The 20,384-nt window shown below is 47.7% G+C and overlaps 1 long non-coding RNA gene across 1 annotated transcript; it reads left to right on the forward strand.

Moving 5' to 3' along the window:
• Window positions 1-7,297: 7,297 nt before the first annotated feature.
• LOC140453318 (uncharacterized) lies at window positions 7,298-14,664 on the forward strand. Its single transcript, XR_011952355.1, has 3 exons — window positions 7,298-7,462; window positions 8,410-8,519; window positions 14,337-14,664. It is a non-coding gene; the product is annotated as an uncharacterized lncRNA (long non-coding RNA).
• The last annotated feature ends 5,720 nt before the right edge of the window (window positions 14,665-20,384 follow it).

The raw sequence follows: 20,384 nt of genomic DNA on the forward strand, positions 1-20,384 counted from the left end.
TGACTGTCAAAGATTTTGTGGAAAATGTAACCTGATAATGGAGCAGCATACGGTCAAGAGCTGGGCAGCAGTGGACAATCCATTTACAAAACGGTCTGTGAACGTAGTAGTAAAATACTAAACAGAGCCCAAATACACTCATGTGAGACTGAGGAAGCTAGATAATGAACAAGTGGACATCAAGGAGCCCAGAGGTGAATCAGAGCAGTGTTCACTTTTATGATCCCACAGTCAGAGATGTCTAGCACAAAAACAGTCTCTTCAGTTCAACCCACCTATGCAAACTAGATATTCTAAATTATTCCCATTCGCCAGCACTTGACCGACATCCCTCTGAATCCTTCCTATTCAAATACCTTTGAAATGTTACAATTTTGCCCTTTCGGCTCCTTTTGAATTTTCTGATGTGCACCAAATGTTTGTAAAACCTCTCAGCCCATACCAACACCATTTCCCTCCCAATCCTGCTATTTATTTCTTTCCTTACCAACAGGTCTCCATCCACACATCCCGCACATCCGCGCCCACCGTGAGGATGATCATGTGGTATAGTCTAGTCCCGTCCCTCATGTACTCTGATTGGTCGGAGGACCAAATGCCTCGCCAGGTCCTCCAGCTGTGCCCCTACCCCGGTCTTTCCATTGGTCTTCTGCTGACATCAACCACCAGGGGCCCATTGTTACCCAGAGCATGCGCACTGCTTCGTGGCTTTTGTTGCTGTTTATCAGTTACAAGAGTGAGACACAAAGTTAAAAATCACACAACCACCTGATGAAGAAGCTGCAAAGTGAGTGCTTCCAAATAAACCTGTTGGACTATAACCTGGTGTTCTTTGAATTTTAATTTTCTCCATCCTAATCCAACACCAGCACCTGAAAGTCAAGAGTGCAGGAGGAATGCAAAACATAACAACAAAAGAACTAGGAATAGGAGAAGGTCGTCCTGCTCTTTGAGCTTGCTCTGCCATTCATTAAGATCATGGCTGATCATTTCGTGGTCGCAGAACCATTTACCGACATTCTCACTATATCCCTTAATTAATTAATTATTTCTTTTTTAAAAAAGTTATCTTAGCTTTAAAAGACTTTACTGAACTAGCATCAACTACTGGTGGGCGGCACGGTGGCTAGCACTGGTGCCTCACAGCGCCTGAGACCCGCGTTCAATTCCCGCCTCAGGCGACTGACTGTGTGGAGTTTGCACGTTCTCCCCGTGTCTGCGTGGGTTTCCTCCGGGTGCTCCGGTTTCCTCCCACAATCCAAAGATGTGCAGGCCAGGTGAATTGGCCATGCTAAATTGCCCATAGTGTTAGGTAAGGGGTAAATGTAGATTTAGGGGTATGGGTGGGTTACGCTTCGGCGGGGCAGTGTGGACTTGTTCGGCCGAAGGGCCTGTTTCCACCCTGTAAGTAATCTACTTCGCTGGGCAATGAATTCCAGCAAGGTTAAGAAGTTCCTTTCCAATTCAGTCCTAAATTTGCTGCCTCTAATCTTGAGGTGATGCCCTCTTGTCCTGGCTTCATCTGCCAGTGGAAACACTCTCTCTACTTCTATTTTATCCACTCCATTCATTATTTTATATGTTTCCATTCTTCTGAATTCCAAAGAATATAATCCCAATCTACTCAGTTTCTGTTAAGCCAACCCCCTCAACTCCTGAATCAACCGAGTTAACCTCATCGGCACCCCCTCTAGTGCTGGTACATCCTTGAGCAAGTAAGGAGACAAAAACTGCATGCAGTACGCCAGGTGTGGCCTCACCAGCACCCAAATACAGCTGGAACACAACCTCTGCTTTTATACACGATCCCTTCAGCAATGAAGGCCAAAATTCCATTTGCTTTCTGAATTGATTGTTGTACCAGATAACCAACCTTCATTCAGAAGGTTACTCAGGTGCCCCTACATAGCAAATGATGCAACTTTTTAAAACTCAAGTCATAATCTCTTTTTTAATGTTACTCCAACCAAATAGTATGACTTTACATTTATGAACATTCTATTCCAAATGCCCGACCATTGCCCACTCACTCAATGTATCTATGTTCCTCTGCAAAGTTTCACAGTCCTCCGCACACTTTGTTCTGCTACTCATCTTAGTGTCATATGCAAACGTTGACACCCCACATGTGTTCGCCAACTCCAAATCATCTGTATCAATTCTAAATAATCGCAGTCCCAACACTGATCCCTGAGGCACACTATTAGTCACTGATTGCCAGCCAGAATAGTACTCATTTATCCGCACACATTGCTTCCTGTTAGTCAACCAATCTTCTATCCATGCTAAGACTCTACTCCTAAAGCCATGCACCTTTATATTATGCAACAGCCTCTTGCACAGCACCTTGCTGAAGGCCTTTTGGAAATCCAGGTATACTGCATTCACTGGGTCCCCGTTGTCCACCTTTCTCAAAATGCCTTCATAGAATTCCAAAAGATTTGTGAAGCATGACCTGCCCTACATGAACACATGCTCTGTCTGTCCAATGGGTCAATTTCAATTGAGATTCCCTGCTATTTCTTCCTTGAAAATAGACCCAAGCATCTTTCCCACTACAGAGAATAAGCTAACTTGTGTATAATTCCACACCTTTTATCCACCTCCTTTTTAAAAAAGTGGCGTCACTTTTGCTGCTATCCAATCTGCTGGGACTGCCACAGAGTCCAGTGAATTTTGGAAAATTACTGCCAGTGCATTTGCTATTTCTCCTGGCATCTCCTTTAGTACCCTGGGTTGCATTCCATCAGGGTGTGAAGACTTTTCTGTCATTAGCTCAATTACCTCCAACAGTCCAACACTAGCTGTTCCGTAATAATGATCGTTTCCAAATCCTCACCTATCTTTGTCTCTTTGCTAATTATCGGCAAGATATTAGTGTCCTCCACTGTGATATCCCATAATTAAATGTTCCTTCTCATTTTCCAAAGGACCAACATTAACTTTAGCCACTCTTTTCTCATTCAACATAAAATTTGCTATCTGTCTTTATAGCCTGTGCTAGTTTATTTTTCTCATGTTCTATCATACGTTTCTTTATAGCTCTTCTGTGGCTTTCTGTTGACCTTTAAAGTTTTCGCAGTTCTAGTTTCAGGCTGATTTTGGCCACTTTGCATGCCTTCTCTTTCAATTTGAACGCTTTCCTTAGATACCCATTGCAGAGTATGCCTTTTCTTAAAGTCCTTCCTTTTCACTGGAATATATCATTGCTGAGCACTTTGTAAAGTGTCTTTGAAAATCTTCCACTGCTCATCAACTGTTCCACCATAAAATCTTTGTTTCCAGTCTACTTTATCCAGGTTCGCCCTCATTCTATTGTAGTTCCCTGTGTTGAAGCACAGGACCCAGGTATTAGATTTTATCTTCACACTCTCCATATGTATTCTAAATTCAACCATACAGTGATCACTTCTTTCAAGCGGATCCCTAACTCCGAGGTCATTAATTATTCCTGTCTCATTGCACAGAGCCAGATCCTGGATAGATTGCTCCCTTGTCAGTTCCATTTCATACTGTTCAAGAAAACTATCATAGATATATTTAATAAACTCAAGGCTACCCTGACTGAGCTGGTTCGAAGAATCTACATGTAGATTAAAATCACCCATGGTAATCGCCGTACCATTCTTACAGGCAATAGTTTTTCTTTGTGTATTTCCCATCCCAATGTGATGCTATTATTTGGTGGCCTGCACACCACACCTGTCAGTGACTTTCTTGTTAGAATTTTGAATGCATCATTCCTGTTTCTCCTAATGTACAGCAATAACAACTACTTGCATTGTATGGAATCTTTTACAATGGCAAATCTCCTAAGGTGCTTCATGGATGATCAAAACATTGATTAAAGAGAATGATTGCAAAATATATCTTAAGGGAGGGTAGAGAAGGTTAGGGAGGGTATTCCACAGACTTCTACCCTTGACAGCACCATTTGTGGAGTGATGCAGGTGGGGTGGGTTGAAAAGATAACGTGCAAAGGGGAAATGGAGGAGCACAGGTAGTACAGAGGATCTTAAGGACAGAGGAGGTTCCAGACCGAGTCTGTCTGTCAGACAGTATGGCTGCCTCATGGAGTTTGAAGCTCTGCAATGGGTCCATACATGTCAAGAATGTCAAGGAGTGTATAACGGTGGCTGAGAGAACTTTAGATGAGGACTAGTCTCCTGAGGTAGTATGGGCTGAGGTAAGAAACAGAAGAGGAGAGTTCACACTGCTAGGAGTTTTTTTTATAGGCCTCCGCAGAGTTCCAGGGAGGTAGAAGAGAGGATTCGCAAAACTATTCTGGATAGGAGTGAAAGTAAAAGGGTGGCCATTATGGGGGACTTTAACTTCCCCAAAATTGACTGGAAATGCTATAACTCTAATACGTTGGATGAATCGGTTTTTACCCAATGTGTACAAGAGTTTCCTGACACAGTATGTTGAAGGGCCGACAAGAGGGGAGGCCACATTGGAACCGGTCCTTGGTAATGAACCAGACTAGGTGTTTGATTTAGTTGTAGGTGAGCACTTTGGAGAGTGTGACCATAATTCAGTTAAGTTTAGTTTAGCGATGGAAAGGAATTAGTACATGCCACAGGTAAAGAGTTATTGATGGGGCAAGGGCAATTATAATGCTATTAGGCAAGAATTAGATGCACAGAATGGGGTAGCAAAATGCAGGGAATGCAGACAATGGAAATGTGGAGCTGGTTTAAGGAACAGATATTGCGTGTCCTTGATAGGTATGTCCCTGTCAGGCAGGCGGAAGTAAAGGAACCTTGGTTTACTGCGGAAACTGCATCTCTTGTTACGAAGAAGAAGGAGGCTTAGGTGTTGATGAGGCAAGATGGTTCAGATGAGGTGATGGAGAATTAAGATCAGCTAAGAAGGATTTAAAGAGAGAGTTAAAAAGAGCAAAGAGAGGACATGAGCAGTCTTTAACAAATAGAATAAAGGAGAACCCTAAAGCTTTCTATAGGTATGTGAGGAATAAAAAGATGATTAGGGTAGGAACAGGGCCAATCACAGACAGACTGGGAAGATGGGTGTTGATCTTGTGGAGATTGGAGAGATGCTAAATGAACATTTCTCATCAGTTTTCACTCAGGAAAAGGAGAATATTGTGGAGGAGGAGAATGAAGTATGAGATATTAGACTCGAAATTATCAAGGTTAGTTACGAACATGTGTTATCAATGCTGGAAGGAGTGAAAATACACAAGTCCCCTGGGCTGGATGGGATTTATCCGAGGATTCTCTGGGAAGCTAGGGAGAAGGTAGCATAGCCTTTGGCTTGGATATTTGAGTTGCCATTGTCTGCAGATTTGGTACCAGAGCACTAGAAGATTGCAAATGTTGTGCCCTTGTTCAAGAAGGGCAGTAGAGAGCCTTACTTCTGTTGTAGGAAATGTTTAGGAAAGGATTATAAGAGATAAGATTTATAATCATCTGGCAAACATCAATTTGATTTCAGATAGCCAACTTGGCTTTGTCAAGGGCAGGTCATGTCTCACAAACCTCATTGAGTTTTTTGAGAAGGTCACCAAGCATGTAGAAGAGGGTAGGGCATTTGACATGATATACATGGACAAAAGTAAAGCCTTTGACAAGGTTCCACATGGTAGGCTGTTGGAAAAAATACAGAGACATAGAATTGAGGGTGATTTAGCACTTTCGATTCGAAACTTGCTTTCTGAAAGAAGGCAGCGAGTGGTGGTTGATGTAAAATATTCAGCCTGGAATCCAGTTACTAGTCACGTGTCACCAGGATCTATTTTGGAACCACTGCAGGTATAGGTGAATGGATTAGGAAATTTGCAGACGACACTAAAGCCAGTGTAGTAGTGGACAGTGTGGAAGAATGTTACAGGTTGCAAGGGGACTTGGATAAACTGCAGAATTGGGCTGAGAGGTGGCAAATCGAATTCAATGCAACTAAATGTGAGGTGATGCACTTTGAGAAGAATAACAGGAAGGCTGAATACTGGGTCAATGGAAAAATTCTTGGTAGTGTGGTATGCAGAGGGATCTTTGAGTCCATGTACATAGATCCCTGAAAGTTGCCACCCAGGTTGATAGTGCTGTTAAGAAGGCAAACGGTGTGTTAGGTTTCATTCGTGGAGGGATTGAGTTCCGAAGTTGAAATACCATACTGCAACTCTACAAAACACTGGTGCAGTCACACTTGGAATATTGTGTTCAATATTCCTCTAGCTTATCTCTCCATGCTTCAGGCTCTCTGCCTTTATACCTGATGAAGGGCTTTTGCCCGAAACGTCGATTTTACTACTCCTCGGATGCTGCATGAACTTCAGTGCTCTTCCAGCACCTCTAATCCAGAATCTGTACCCCACCACATCACTTTGCCCCACAATCGTGGTATCTGGTTGTACAGAAGGAGGAGTGGCACAGTCTGTACTGAGATGCAGTGGGGCCCTGAAACACATGGTAAAGACTAAAATCACCAGAGCATTGAGAGCCCAACCACATTGTTTGCATGTTCGATTGTTTTTACTCTGTTCCTGCCTTCCCTTGTTTTTTCTTAATCAAGTTGTTGTTACACACACCTGCACATGCTGTGAAATGAACTCAGCCCTCTCGATCCAAGATTCAGGATATTTTCACCACATCACAAGGCATCGACTCTAACCTCCCCTGTCCCTTAGCCTACTGAGTCGCGCCTGAATCAACTCCGCAATTGGGAGGAAGGGGCGGAACAGGAGGACCGAGCAGCGGCCGGTTGTCTAACCAGAGTGAGTGAGGAGCAGCGCCAAAGCATTCTCGGGAGTGAACGCTTCAGGATTGGTCAGAAAGCAAACTATTTTGCAGGATTGATCATTCTCACTACATAGTGGAGCATTAAACCTCTCTCATGAATCAATGTGAGATTTTTACAAAATAGTTGAGATGTAAATCTGATAACGTACATTAGGGAGATTTAAACAATCCTTGGATAAACACATGGGTGATTTTGCAAAAGTTTAGGGGGACGAGCTGAGAATAATTCACAGGTCGGCGTGAATAATTCACAGGTCGGTTTACACAATGCGAGTAAGAAACTTATTTTCAAACTCCCAGAACGATTGGTAATTTACATACCTGGCGAGTATGGTTAAGTTGGACCGAACAATCTATTTGCATACTAATAAGCTCGATGACTATAACTCGACAGAGCAATTGTTAATGACTAATATTTTACCCATGATCCTGTGTAGATATGAATATTCTCTATAAACTCACCGATAATCTCAGACGCACGCGCGGTTTGGTTTCTATGTGGAGCATGCGCAGTGTCACATTGATCTGGACACAAGAGAGAGCGACATGGAGCTGCTTTCTCCAGCAGCGGCTGCGATCGGCTTCAGAGAGCGGCGGTCAGAGCCGGTGTGTGGGAGCCTCGCTGGGAGAAAGGAGCGGAGAGAATTCACAATTACTGGATACAGGTTAAAAATAACTCGAAAAAGACCCTCTAGTCCCGGGTAAGGAGGCGGCGGTCTCTGATCAGGGAAGCGGCCCAGGGTTACAGCCGCCATTTGTTTGAGGGAAGAGGGAGCGCGGGCCTGGGCGCCGCCATCTTGAGAAGGTCAAGGTGCAGGAGGGCGGGGCTATCGGGGTCGGTAGAACAATCAGAGGAAAGGGAAGACCCATTGTTATTGATTAATTCCACGAACACAGCTTCACTGGGCGATCCTGCAGGAATATCCTCTCTCAGTCCTGCTGGGATGTTTCACCCAATCAGAACCAGCAGCTCTCCTCCTCTCTCAGCTCCCCTTTGTCCTTCCTGCAGCATCTGTCCCCTGGAACATTGATCTGCCTGTCCTGTCCCTCCCTCAGCTGTTGTTTCTGTAATACCTGTGATATCCCAGTCCCACCTTAGATTGCTTCACTAAAGACAGGAATGCACTCGATGGATTTTACTTAACATCAGCAATTGTTTAATACTCATTTACAGGTTTTTAATTACATTGTTTTTTAAGCATTTACTTCACATTCAATCATTTGCAATGGTGGGATTTGAACCTATGTCCAGAGAACACTTGCTGAGTTTCTGGATAAATTGTCACACAATAATGCCTCTAGGCCATCACTTCGCCTGCTCACAGTTTGTATATCCCAGTGCAACATGAATCAAAACTCTTTCTTCCAGTACAATTGTTTGACCCGGCACTCTGATAATGTGACTCGGTACCTCTCCATGTGGTATCCCTCACTGTGTGGGTCTAATTGCTGCCTCTGTCAGCGTCTCTCATCTCTCACTCTTGAAGCTACTCCAGATCCTGAGCCAACAGAATTCTCCACTCCAGAGAGATGAGGCAACACAGGTCAGGATTTTCCAGATCTCTGTGGGCTCGGTGCCATTCTATATGTGTAACCCTCAAAGCATTCGTCTAATTGCCCATTCTGCCCTTTTCTGTGTCTTCTACAGGTACTCATGAAGTTCCAGACTCAATAGACTTGCCAACTGCTGGTTGGGATGATGGTTCGTCAGCCAGAAAGACAGGGAGGTCGGAAGTCTTCAATAAATCCTGCTGCCAGGTAAGATCATTCCAGTGCACAGAGCAAAAAGTAATAAGGGGGATCCAAACATCAGCTAACAAGACGTGACATAGAGAAAGTGCTGGAGGGGGAGCACAGTACAGACACAACCCAGGCTGAATCACCACGCCTGCTGCAAGTTTTGTTGTAATGAGACAGCATCGGGAGTTCCCAGTTATCAGTCCAGGCCTGTGCTTTCTTAGGGAGCATCAGAACAACTGAGGGGAAAGCAGGCCTCCCACGAGAGGGTGGTAATGCTGCCTGGGATATTTCTATTCCCTATTCCCTCTCCAACACTGTATCTATGGCTTGTATTGAGGGCCAGTGTCTTCAATCATTCTGACTCCTATAACAGTTCCTATCTCTGTCATCTCCTCCCCTCTCACCAATTATTTCACATATTTGAAACCTCCAGTCCAGATGACCATCCGTATCACTGTAACTTGCTTCAGTCTCGACAACATGCCTTGTCTCGATAGTCTCCTCCTCCGATAACTGGAGACATTGGGTCTGTTTCTGTGCGGCATGACTCTTCGGCCGAGGTTTCCTGAATGGAATGAGTCGGAATTGCCTGTGTTTGGCTCATATCCCTTCAAACCTTCTCCTCTCCATGTACCTGCCCGAGTGTCTTTTCCATGTTGTAATTGTACTTGTTTTTACCAATTCCTCTGGCAGTCCATGCCGTCTTTGCCCCATCCTCTGTGGAAAATGTTGTCCCTCAGCTCCCTCTTTAAATCGTTGCTCTCACACCTCACCTTTATGCCTCTAGCTTTGGACTCACCTACCCTTGGCAATTCACCTTACATAGACCATACATGGTTTCATAAACTTGTATAAGGTCACCCCGTGGCCTCCTCTGCCCAGGAAAAATATTGACGACAGCGTTACCAATATCTCCAACTCATGTACTCAATGCTCTCACCAATGCTCTCACAAGTGTGCCAATTGCCGCTTTCAACACCCTTTTGCCCTGTGATGCCAGGGTGTGTAACTGCACTTTTCTACAACACTGTTCAGGGCCCAACCATTACCTGTGTTAGTCCTCCTTGGTTTGTCTGAACTAAATCCAACAACTGAATTAAACTCCATCTTTCATTCCTTGGCCCCTTCGTCTAACATTTTGGTCACATCTTGAGCAAACTCCAGTCAAGTTTGTGAGACATGTTTTCCTATGCACAAAGCCATGCTGGCTGTCCGTAATCAGGCCTTATCTTTCCAAATGACTGTAAGGCCTACCTCTCAGAATGACCTCCAACAACTGACCCACCCTGATGTCTCGCTCATCAGTCTGTAGTTCCCTGGCTTTCTCTTGCAGCCTTTCTTAATTAATGACACAACATTATAATCATAGTTGGAGTCATACTGCACTGTTCAGTTAACGCTAACCATACTCTAAAACAGATCTCATCCCACCTGCCTGTTTCTGGATCATATCCCTTCAAACCGTTCCTATTCCTGTACTAATCAAATGTCTGTTAAATATTGTAATTGTCCCCATGTTCTTGCGAAGTTCATTTCACACACAACCCACCCTCTGTGTAACAATGTGCCTCTCAAGTCTTTTTCTTTTAAATGTCTCTCCTCTAAACTTAAAAATGTAGTGCCTTGTCTTGAATCTCCCCTGTCCATGCGAAAAGACAACTCCCATTAACTCTATCTATCCCCCTCATGATTTTATAAACTTCTATGAGGTCATCTGTCAACATTCAGGCTTCAGTGAAAAATACCAACCTATTCAGCCTTTCTTTATACTGAAGCCTTTCGTACCCAGCCACATCCCAGTAAATCTCCTCCCAGCCCTATCCAACTTAATAATATCCTTCCTATAACTGGGCGACCAGAACTGGACACAGTATTCCAGAAGAGGACTCACCAATGGCCTGTATAATCTCAATGCGACTTCCCAACTCCTATATCCAAAGGACTGAGCAATGAAAGCAAGTGAGGCAAGCACCTTTTTTTAAACTATCCTGTCTCTCTATGTTGCAAACTTCAAAGAATTATGTAGCTGAACCCTGAGGTCCCTCTGTTCTACAACACTACTGAAGGTCTTGCCATTAATTGTATAAGCCCTACCCGGGTTTGTTGTACAAAATGCATTACCTCGCATTTATTCAGATTGAACTCCATCGACAGTTTTTCAGCCATTCATACCTTTCATCAGGATCCCTTTGTAATCTCAGAAAACCTTCTTCACTGTCCACAATGCCACCCTCCAGTCTAACAGCCTATCACATGCAGCTCTCTATGGTACAAATATCTCTGTTAGAGGCCCTACAATGTCTTCACCAGCTTCCCACAATGTCCTGAGATACATTTGATCAGGTCCTGGGGATTTATCTACCTTTGTGTTTTAAAACCTCCAGCACCTCCTTTTGTATAATGTGGACTCATTTCAAGACATTGAGTCATAGAGATGTACAGCACGGAAACAGGCCCTTCGGACCAACTCCTGCATGACGTTTCTGGTCACATTTGCCACAATTTTCCCAATATCCCTCTGAACCCTTTGCTATTCATACACCCATCCACATGCCTTTTAAATGTATTTCTATCAGCCTCCACTATTTGCTCTGGCAGCTTATTCCATCCACTCTGCGGGAGCCAATTATTCTTGAGGTTCCTTTGAAAAGTTTCCCTCGCCTGGGGAAACGACCTTGTCTATTGACCCTGTCGATGCCCATCATGATTTTAAACACCTTTTATCAGGTAACTCCTCAGCTTCCCATTTTCAAGTGAAAACAGTCCCAGCCTATTCAGGCTTTTCCCTGAATTACAAACCCTCCAACCCTGGCAACATCTTTGGTCATTTCTTCTGAACCATTTCATGTTCCACAACATCCTTCCGATGGCATTGAGACCAGAATTGCACACAGTATTCCAATAGTGGTCAGACCAAATACTGTTTAGTTCCCTGAGCACCCCAGTCTTTATCCACAGTAAGTTCCAAAGTGAAATATTTGTTTTGGATCTTGTAGTTTCACACATTGTTGCCTTCATTGATCATTAAGGAGACCGGGTTTGTCCCGAGCTCATGTTTTGCTCTTACTACACTTGTAGAGTCTCTTTGGATTCTCCTTAACTTTCTCTGCCAAAGCGATCTCGTGTCCCCTTTTTACATTCCTGATTTCCATCCTAAGTGTATTTCTACAGCCCCGGTGCTCCTGAAGGGATTCCCTTGAGTCAGCCAGTTATATCTGACATGTGACCCCTTTTTTCTTGATCACAGCCTCGAAACTCAGCCAGTGTTTCCTAATTCAGTCAGCATTGAGCTGCACACTAACAGGAACACGCTGGCGCTGAACGCTCCTTTTATCTCGATTTTAAAATATTCCTACTTGCCAGATTTCCCTTTATCTGCAAATAGCCTCCCCAGATCTACTTTAAAAATTCATGTCTAATACTATCTTGCTCCACTGAATAACTTTAAATTGTGGACCAGGCCTGTCCTTTTCCATCGCTATTTTCAAACGAATACAATTGTGGTAACTTTCCAAAGTGCTCCCCTATTAATACCTCAGTCCTGTTCCCTACCTTGTTTCCCAAGGGGAGGTCAGGTTTAGCCCCATTCTCCACTTAGGCCACTTACATAATGACTGGGAGTTTTCGGAACACACTTAACAAATTCCTTCCATTCAAATGCTTAACTTAGTAGCAATCCCAGTTCAGGTTTGGAATGGTGAAGATCCCCTATCATTACAACCCTATTATTCTAAGAGATATCTGAAATCTCCTGACGTGTTTGCTCCTCCATCTCCCATTACCTATCACTGTAGTACGACCGTGAAAACTAATGACCAATTTTTATTTCTCAGTTCCACTAATATCGTTTAACTGGGCGATCCTACATGAATCCTCCCTCTCGGTACTGCTGGGATGTTTCCTCCCCAATCAAACCCACCAGCTCTCCTCCTGTTTTCCCTCCTGTTCTATCCTTCCTGTAGTGTCTGTCTCCAGAACATTGAGCTGCTGCTCCTGTTGCTCCCTCAGCTGTGTTTCTGTAATATCTATGGGATCCCAGTCCCATGTTCCCATCCATGCTCTGGGTTCATCTGCCTTATCAGTCTGGCACTTTGCATTGAAATAACTGCAGTATAATTCACCAGTTTTCGCTAATTGTCTGCTATGTTCTTGCCTGCATTGTCTACTTATATTGCTCTCTTGAACATTTGTACCAGCTTCAACTTTCTTTCATGCCTTGCTTTGGGTCACACAGCCCTGCCAGATGAGTTTAAATCCTCTCGAGCAGCTCCAGCAACGTTCCCCACCAGGATGTGGGTCCCCCTCCTGCTCCCAGTTCAGGTGTATTCCCCACCCTGTCTACCTGTGCTGACACCTTCAGACATCCAGGGACTTGCCCACCAAGGTCCCTGTGTTCCTCAGTACTCCAGGAGGACCTACCATTCATGATGTATATCATCGTTTATTAGACTTCCCACAGTGCATTACCTCACAGTGATCAGAAGTAAACTCCATCTGCCATTACTCTGCTCTGTTTATCATCTGATCGATATCAGACTGCAGCCTGAGTCCATCCCCCTCACTGTGGACAACACCCTCACCTTTCATGTTATCTGCAAACCTACTAATGTTACCTTCTGCTTTCACATCTGAGTGATTAATGTCCATAATGAACAGCAATGGTTCCTGCACAGATCCCTGTGGTACACCCGCTGGGCAAAGGCTTTCAATCCCAAAACCAACTCTCCACCAATTGTGGACCCAATTTACCAACTTACCTTGGATCCCATGGGATCTTCCCTTTTGGAGCAGCCTTCCGTGTGGGACCTTCTCAAAGACCTTAATGCACTGCCCTCAACAATATCAGAGGACAGTCGTCGAGCAAATCCATACAGACAATCCCTAATGAAATTGCGGGGGTATCCGTTTTTGGCGAATACATTGTGTAGGTGTTCTTCTTCCTCTTTTTGTAGTTCTGGTGTGCTGCAGTGTGTTGTGGCCCTTTTGAATAGTGTCTTGATGCAACTTCTTTTGTGTGTGTTGGGGTGGTTGCTTTCGTAGTTCAGGACTTGGTCTGTGTGTGTGGCCTTCCTGTATTCCTTTTTGGTGAATTCTTAATTCGGTGTTCTCTGGACCAAAACGTCTAGGAATGGGAGTTGGTTGTCCTTTTCTTCCTCTCTAGTGAATCGGATTCCTGTGAGTGTGGCATTGATGATGCGGTGTGTGTTCTCTATTTCTGTGTTTTTACTGATTACAAAGGTGTCATCCACATATCTGACCCAGAGTTTGGGTTGAATTTGCGGTAAGACTGTTTGTTCTAATCTTTGCATTACCGCTTCTGCGGTTGTTGTCCAGAGATGGGTGAGCCCATGGGTGTGCCGTTGATTTGTTCATATATTTGATTGTTGAATGAGAAGTGTGTTGTGAGGCACAGGTCCAGTAGTTTGAGTTTGCCGTCTTTGTTGATAGGTTCCCCGTCCTGTTGTCTGTTCTGTGTGTCGAGCAGGTTGGCTATTGTTTCTCTGGCTAGGGTTTGGTCGATAGAGGTGAACAGTGCCGTGACATCGAGTAAGACCATAGTTTCTTCCTTGTCTATGTGTATATTTCTGATGATGTCCAAGAATTCCTGTGCTGACTGGACAAAGTGTCTGGATCCGCTGATCAGGTGTTTCAGTTTCTGCTGTAATTCTTTAGCCAGTTTGTGTGATGGTGTCCCTGGTAGTGATACCATGGGTCTGAGTGCGATGGCTGGTTTGTGCACTTTAGGTAGTCCATAGAATCTGGGGAGGAATCTGTTGCTTTCATTTTTCATTCTCTGTTGGTCAAACTTGGTTATCTGTCCTTTTTTTTTTGTAGGTTTCTCAGTGTGTTGTTTATCCTATTGGTGAGCTGCGGGGTGGGGTCAAACTCCACACAATTTCATCCACAGATGCCTCAGGGAAAGACAACGGAACGAGGACATGCCACGACCCAAAGAACTAGCCACACTACCATACATCAAGAACATTTCCGAACTGACAGCCAGACTACTGCGACCACTAGGACTCATAACAGCACACAAACCAACAACCACTCTCAGGCAACAACTCACCAGAACAAAGGACCCGATACCCAACATGAGCAAAACCAATGTAGTGTACAAATTCCCATGCAAGGACTGCACAAAACACTACATAGGACAAACAGGAAGACAGCTAACAATCTGTATCCATGAACACCAACTAGCCAAAAAACGACACGACTAGCTATCCTTAGTAGACACACACGCAGATGACAAGCAACGTGAGTTCGACTGGGACAACACTACCATTATAGGACAAGTCAAACAGAGAACAGCCAGGGAATTTCTGGAGGCATGGCACTCATTCACAGTTTCAATCAATAAGCACATCAACCTGGACCCAATATACCGGCCACTGGAGCGGACAATTGGAACTGACAACCAGAAGCGGCAGAGACAGGCCACTATAAATGCCGGAGGAAAGATCACAGAAACGCTTCACAGGAGGCTCCCAAGCACTGAGGATGTCACCTAGACAGGGGACGAAACATCTGCAACACAAATTCCCAACTCGGTGAACAGAACCACAACGAGCACCCGTGCTACAAATCCTCTCACAAACTTTGAAGCCCTGTTGACTCTACAAAGCTCCGTCATGAACAAGCCACCATCTCTCTCTTTCCTTTGCCTTCAGTGTCTGCAACTCTCTCTGTATCTTCCAGTAACGTTCTTTAGTTACTGCAGGTCAGCCTAGCTCCCCAGATAACCTGTTTCATCCCCTACAGCTCCCTCAACCACTGTAACACCCTCTGGTCTGTCTAATCCTCCTCTTTCCCACTGTCTTCCAGGCACAACGGCGATCCTGTAAGAGAGCAGTGCGGAATGGGATGTTATAAATCTCAGCTGAGTCTTGATGCCTACCTTTACCTGGGAGTCACAAGGGGAGAGAACCTGAGCGAGTACAGCACAAAGCAGGATAATATAAATCAGCAGCGAGGGTCAAGGCCGACTGGGACTTGGATTTGGATAAAAAGCAGAGCAGGAGGCTCGAAATCAGCACCGAGTCACAGAGGGAGTGACCGTGTGAGGGAGCAACTTGGAGCAGGAGCTTGAGGCTGACTCCCACCTGGGAGAATATAAATCCGCTCTGAGGATCGAGGCCGAGTTGTACCTGGGAGTCACAGAGATGGTGACCCTGTGAGGGAGCAGACTGGAGTGAGAGCTGGACGATTACACATCCGAGCAGACACATCACTGTGTGTGCACGTGTCCTCCATTGTTCTGTGTGTGTATGTGTGTGTGTGTGTGTCCCCTTCCCTCACTGTGTGTGTGTGTAACTCTCCTCACTGTGTGTGTGTGTCCCTCCCTCACTGTGTGTGTGTGTGTGTCCCTCCCTCACTGTGTGTGTGTGTGTGTGTGTGTGTGTGTGCGTGTGTGAGCGTGTCCCTCCCTCACTGTGTGTGTGAGCGTGTCCCTCCCTCACTGTGTGTGTGAGCGTGTCCCTCCCTCACTGTGTGTGTGTGTGCGCGTCCCTCACTCACTGTGTGTGTGTTTGTGTGTGCGTATGTCTGCGTGTCTCCCTCCCTCACTGTGTGTGTGTGTGTGTCTGTCCCCTCGCTGTGTGTGTATGTGTACCCTCTCGCTTTGTGTGCACATGTCCCACCCTCGCTGTGTCTGCGTGCCTCAACTTCGCTGCGTGTGTGCGTGTCCCACCCTCGCTGCGTGTGTGTGTGTCCCTCTTGCTGTGAGTGTGTGTGCCCCTCTTGCAGTGTGTGAGGGTGTCCTCCCCTCGCTCTGTATGTCTGTGTATGCGTATCACTCACTCACTTTGTGTCTGTGTGTCCCTCCTTCGCTGTGAGAGTGTGTGTGCGTGCGTGTCCCTTTCTCACTGTGTGCATGTCGCTCTTGCTGTGTGTCCCTCATGCTGTGTGTGTGGGTGTGCGTGTCCCTCCCTCGCTGTGTGTGTGCGTGTCCCTCCCTCGCTGTGTGTGTGTGTCCCTCCCTCGCTGTGTGTGTGTGTGTCCCTCCCTCGCTGTGTGTGTGTGTGTCCCTCCCTCGCTGTGTGTGTGTGTGTGTGTGTGTCCCTCCCTCGCTGTGTGTGTGTGTGTCCCTCCCTCACTGTGTGTGTGTGTGTCCCTCCCTCGCTGTGTGTGCGTGTGTCCCTCCCTCGCTGTGTGTGCGTGTGTCCCCCTCCCTCGCTGTGTGTGCGTGTGCCCGTCCCTCGCTGTGTGTGCGTGTGCCCCTCCCTCGCTGTGTGTGCGTGTGCCCCTCCCTCGCTGTGTGTGCGTGTGCCCCTCCGTCGCTGTGTGTGTGAGTGTGAGTGTCCCTCCATCACTGTGTGTGTGTGTGTCCCCTTGCTGTGTGTGTGCGCGTCCCTCCCTCGCCGTGTGTGTGTGCGTGTCCCTCCCTCGCCGTGTGTGTGTGCGTGTCCCTCCCTCGCTCTGTGCGTGTCCCTCCCTCGCTCTGTGTGTGTGTGCGTGTGCCCCTCCCTCGCTGTGTGTGAGCGTGTGTCCCTCCCTCGCTGTGTGTGCGTGTGTCCGTCCCTCGCTGTGTGCGCGCGCGTGTCCCTCCCTCGCTGTGTGCGCGTGTGTCCCTCCCTCGCTGTGAGCGCGTGTGTCCCTCCCTCGCTGTGAGCGCGTGTGTCCCTCCCTCGCTGTGAGCGCGTGTGTCCCTCCCTCACTGTGAGCGTGTGTGTCCCTCCCTCGCTGTGAGCGCGTGTGTCCCTCCCTCGCTGTGAGCGCGTGTGTCCCTCCCTCGCTGTGAGCGCGTGTGTCCCTCCCTCGCTGTGAGCGCGTGTGTCCCTCCCTCGCTGTGAGCGCGTGTCCCTCCCTCGCTGTGTGTGCATGTCTTTCACTCTTGCAGTGTTTGCGTGTATCCCTCGCTGCATGTGCGCATGGCTCTCCCTCACTGTGTGTGCATGTATCTCCCCCTCGTTGGGTGTGCGCTGTCCCTCTCTTGCTCTGTGTGTGTTTTTGTGTTTGTGTGTGTCCCTCCCTCACTGTGTGTGCATGTTCCTTCCTGGCTGTGTGTTCGTGACCTTCTCTCGCTGTGTGTGTCTGTAATATTGTGCTTGCGCATGCGTGTGTCCCTCCCTCGCTGTGTGTGCATGTCCCCCTCTTGCTGTGAGTATGTTTGTCCCTGTTGCAGTGTATGTGAGTGTCCTTCCCTTGCTGTGTGTGTGTGTGTGTGTGTCCCTCCCTTGCTCTTTGTGTATATCCCCCTCACTGTGTGTGCTCATCTCCCCTCGCTGTGTGTGCGTGTGTCCCTCCCTCGCCGTGTCTGCGTGTCCCCTCTCGCTGTGTGTGTGCATGTCCTTCCCTCACTGTGGATGATCGAGTCCTTCCCTCGCTGTCTGTGTGCGTGTCCCTACCTCGCTGCGTGTCTCAGCAAGCCTCTCGCTCGCTGTGTGTGTCCCTCGCTCGTTGTCTGTGTGTACGTGTCACACTGTTACAGTATGTGTTTGTGTGTTGCCCCTTTGAAGCATGTCCCTCACTTGGTGTATGTGTGTGTGACTCTCCCTCGCGTTGTGTGTATGTGTGTCTCTCTTGCTGTGTGTGTGTGCATGTCTCACCCTCCCTCACTGTGTGTTTGCGTGTGTGTCCGTCCCTCAATGTGTGTGTGCGTGTCCCCCTTTGCTGTGTGTGTGCGTGTCCCCCCTCGCTGTGTGTGTGTCCTTTCTTCGCTGTGTCTGTGTGTGTCCCTCCCTCGCTCTGTGTATGTGTGTGTCCCTCCCTCGTTGTTTGTGTATATGTGCCTCTCCCTCGCTGTGTGCGTGTGTGCAGTCCCACCCTCGCTGTCTGTGTGTGTGCGTGTGCCTCGCTGTGTTTGTGTCAGTTCCCACCTCTGTGTCTGTGTGTGTGTGTCCCTCTTGCTGTGCGTGTGTGAGTGCATGTCCCCCCTTGCTGTGTGTGCGTGTCCCTCCCACGCTGTGTGTGCATGTCCTTCTCTCCCTTGCTCTGTGTGTGTGTGTGTGTGTGCGTGTGCGTGTGCGCGCGCACGCGCATGCGTGTCCCTCCCTCGCTGTGTGTGCGTGTTCCCCTCTTGCTGTGAGTATGTGTCCCTTTTGATGTGTATGTGAGTGTCACTGCCTCACTGTATGTCTGTGTGTCCCTCCCTTGCTGTGTCTGTGTGTATACCCCTTAAATGTGTGTATGTCTGCGTGTCCGACCCTCGCTTTGTGTGTGTGTGTGTCCCTCTTGCTGTGTGTGCGCGTGTCACTCCCTCACCGTGAATGTGCGTGCTTCCTGTCAATTTCTGTGCACATGCCCTCCCCCTCGCCGTGTGTGTGCTTGTCCATCCTTCCCCGTGTGTGTGTGTGTGTGTGTGTGTGTGTGTGTGTGTGTGTGTGTCTGTGTGTGTCCCTCGCTTGCTGTGTGTGTGTCCCTCCCTCTCTCTGTATGTGCATCCCTCCCTCGCTGTGTGTGTGCGTCCCTCTGTCGCTGTGTGTGCGTATCCCTCCCTCGCTGTGTGTGTGCATGTCCCTCCCTTGCTGCATGTCTCAGCAAGTCCCTCGCTCTCTGCGTGTGTGTGTGTGTGTGTGTGTGTGTGTGTGCGTCTCTCGCTTGCTGTCTGTGTGTGTTTCCCTTCCTCTAGTGTGTACATGTCACACTCTCACATTATGTGTTTGTGTGTCCCCCCTTCGCTGTGTGTTCCTCACTCACTGTGTGTATGCGTGTCCCTCCCTCACTCTGTGTGTGTGAATGTGTCTCCCTCCCTTGCTGAGAGTGTGTGTCCCCTCCTCGCGCTGTGTGTGTGTGTATGTGTGCGTGTACCCCCCTCGCTGTGTGTGTCTCTCTCTCTCCCTCGCTGTGAGTGTGCGTGTCCCCCCTTGCCGTGTGTGTGTGTGTGTTTGTTCCTCCTCACTGTGCATGTGTGTGTGTGTGCGCGCCTGTCCCTCCCTTGCTGTGTATATGCTTGTCCCTCCCTCACTGGGTATGTGTGAGTTTCCCCCCCTTGCTCTGTGTGTGTGTGTGTGTGTGTGTGTGTGTGTGTGTTTGTGGCCCTCTTGGTGTGCGTGTGTGTGCGTGGCCCTCCCTCGCTGTATATGTCTGTGTTTGTGTGCTTCCTCATGCGCATGTTGCTCCCCCATTGTATGTGCGTGTCCCTGTCTCGCTGTGTGTGTGCGTGTGTGTGTGTGTGTGTGTGTGTGTGTGTGTGTCCCTCCCTCGCTCTGTGTATTTGTGTGTGTCCCTCCCTCGCTCTGCATGTGTGTTTTTGTGTGTGTATGTGTCCCGATTGCTGTGCGTGTGTGTGCATGTGTCGCCCCCTCGCTCTGTGTGTGTGTGTGTGTGTGTGTGTGTGTGTGTGTGTGTGGTCCCACCCTCGCTGTCTGTATGTGTGCGTGGCCCTCCCTCACTGTGTATGTGTGAGTTTCCCCCCCTTGCTCTGTGTGTGTCCCTCTTGCTGTGCGTGTGTGTGCATGGCCCTCCCTCGCTGTGTGTGCATGTGTCGCCCCCTCGCTGTGTTTGCGAGTGTCCTTCCCTCGCCGTGTCTGCATGTTCCCTCTCGCTGTGTGTACGTGTCCCCTCTCAATTTCTGTGCACATGCCCTCCCCCTCACCATGTGTGTGCTTGTCCCTCCTTCCTTGTGTGTGTGTCTGCCCCTCCCTCGCTGTGTGTGTATGTGTGTCCCTCCATCCCTGTGTGTGCGTGTCCCTCCCTCGCTGTGTGTGCTTGTGTATGACCCTCCCTCACTGTGTGTGTGCATGTCTTTCCCTCCCTCGCTGTGAATGTGTGTGTGTGTATACATTTCACTCCCTCGCTGTTTGTGTGTGTCTCGCTCGCTGTGTGTGTTTGTGTGTTTATGTGTGTGTGTGTGCGCGTGTGTCTCTCCCTCGCTATGTGCATGTGTCCCTCCCTCGCTGTGTGTGCGTGTCCCTCCCTCGCTGTGTGTGTGCGTGTCCC

Source organism: Chiloscyllium punctatum, chromosome 27, assembly GCF_047496795.1.
Source record: "Chiloscyllium punctatum isolate Juve2018m chromosome 27, sChiPun1.3, whole genome shotgun sequence".
Lineage (NCBI taxonomy): Eukaryota > Metazoa > Chordata > Chondrichthyes > Orectolobiformes > Hemiscylliidae > Chiloscyllium > Chiloscyllium punctatum.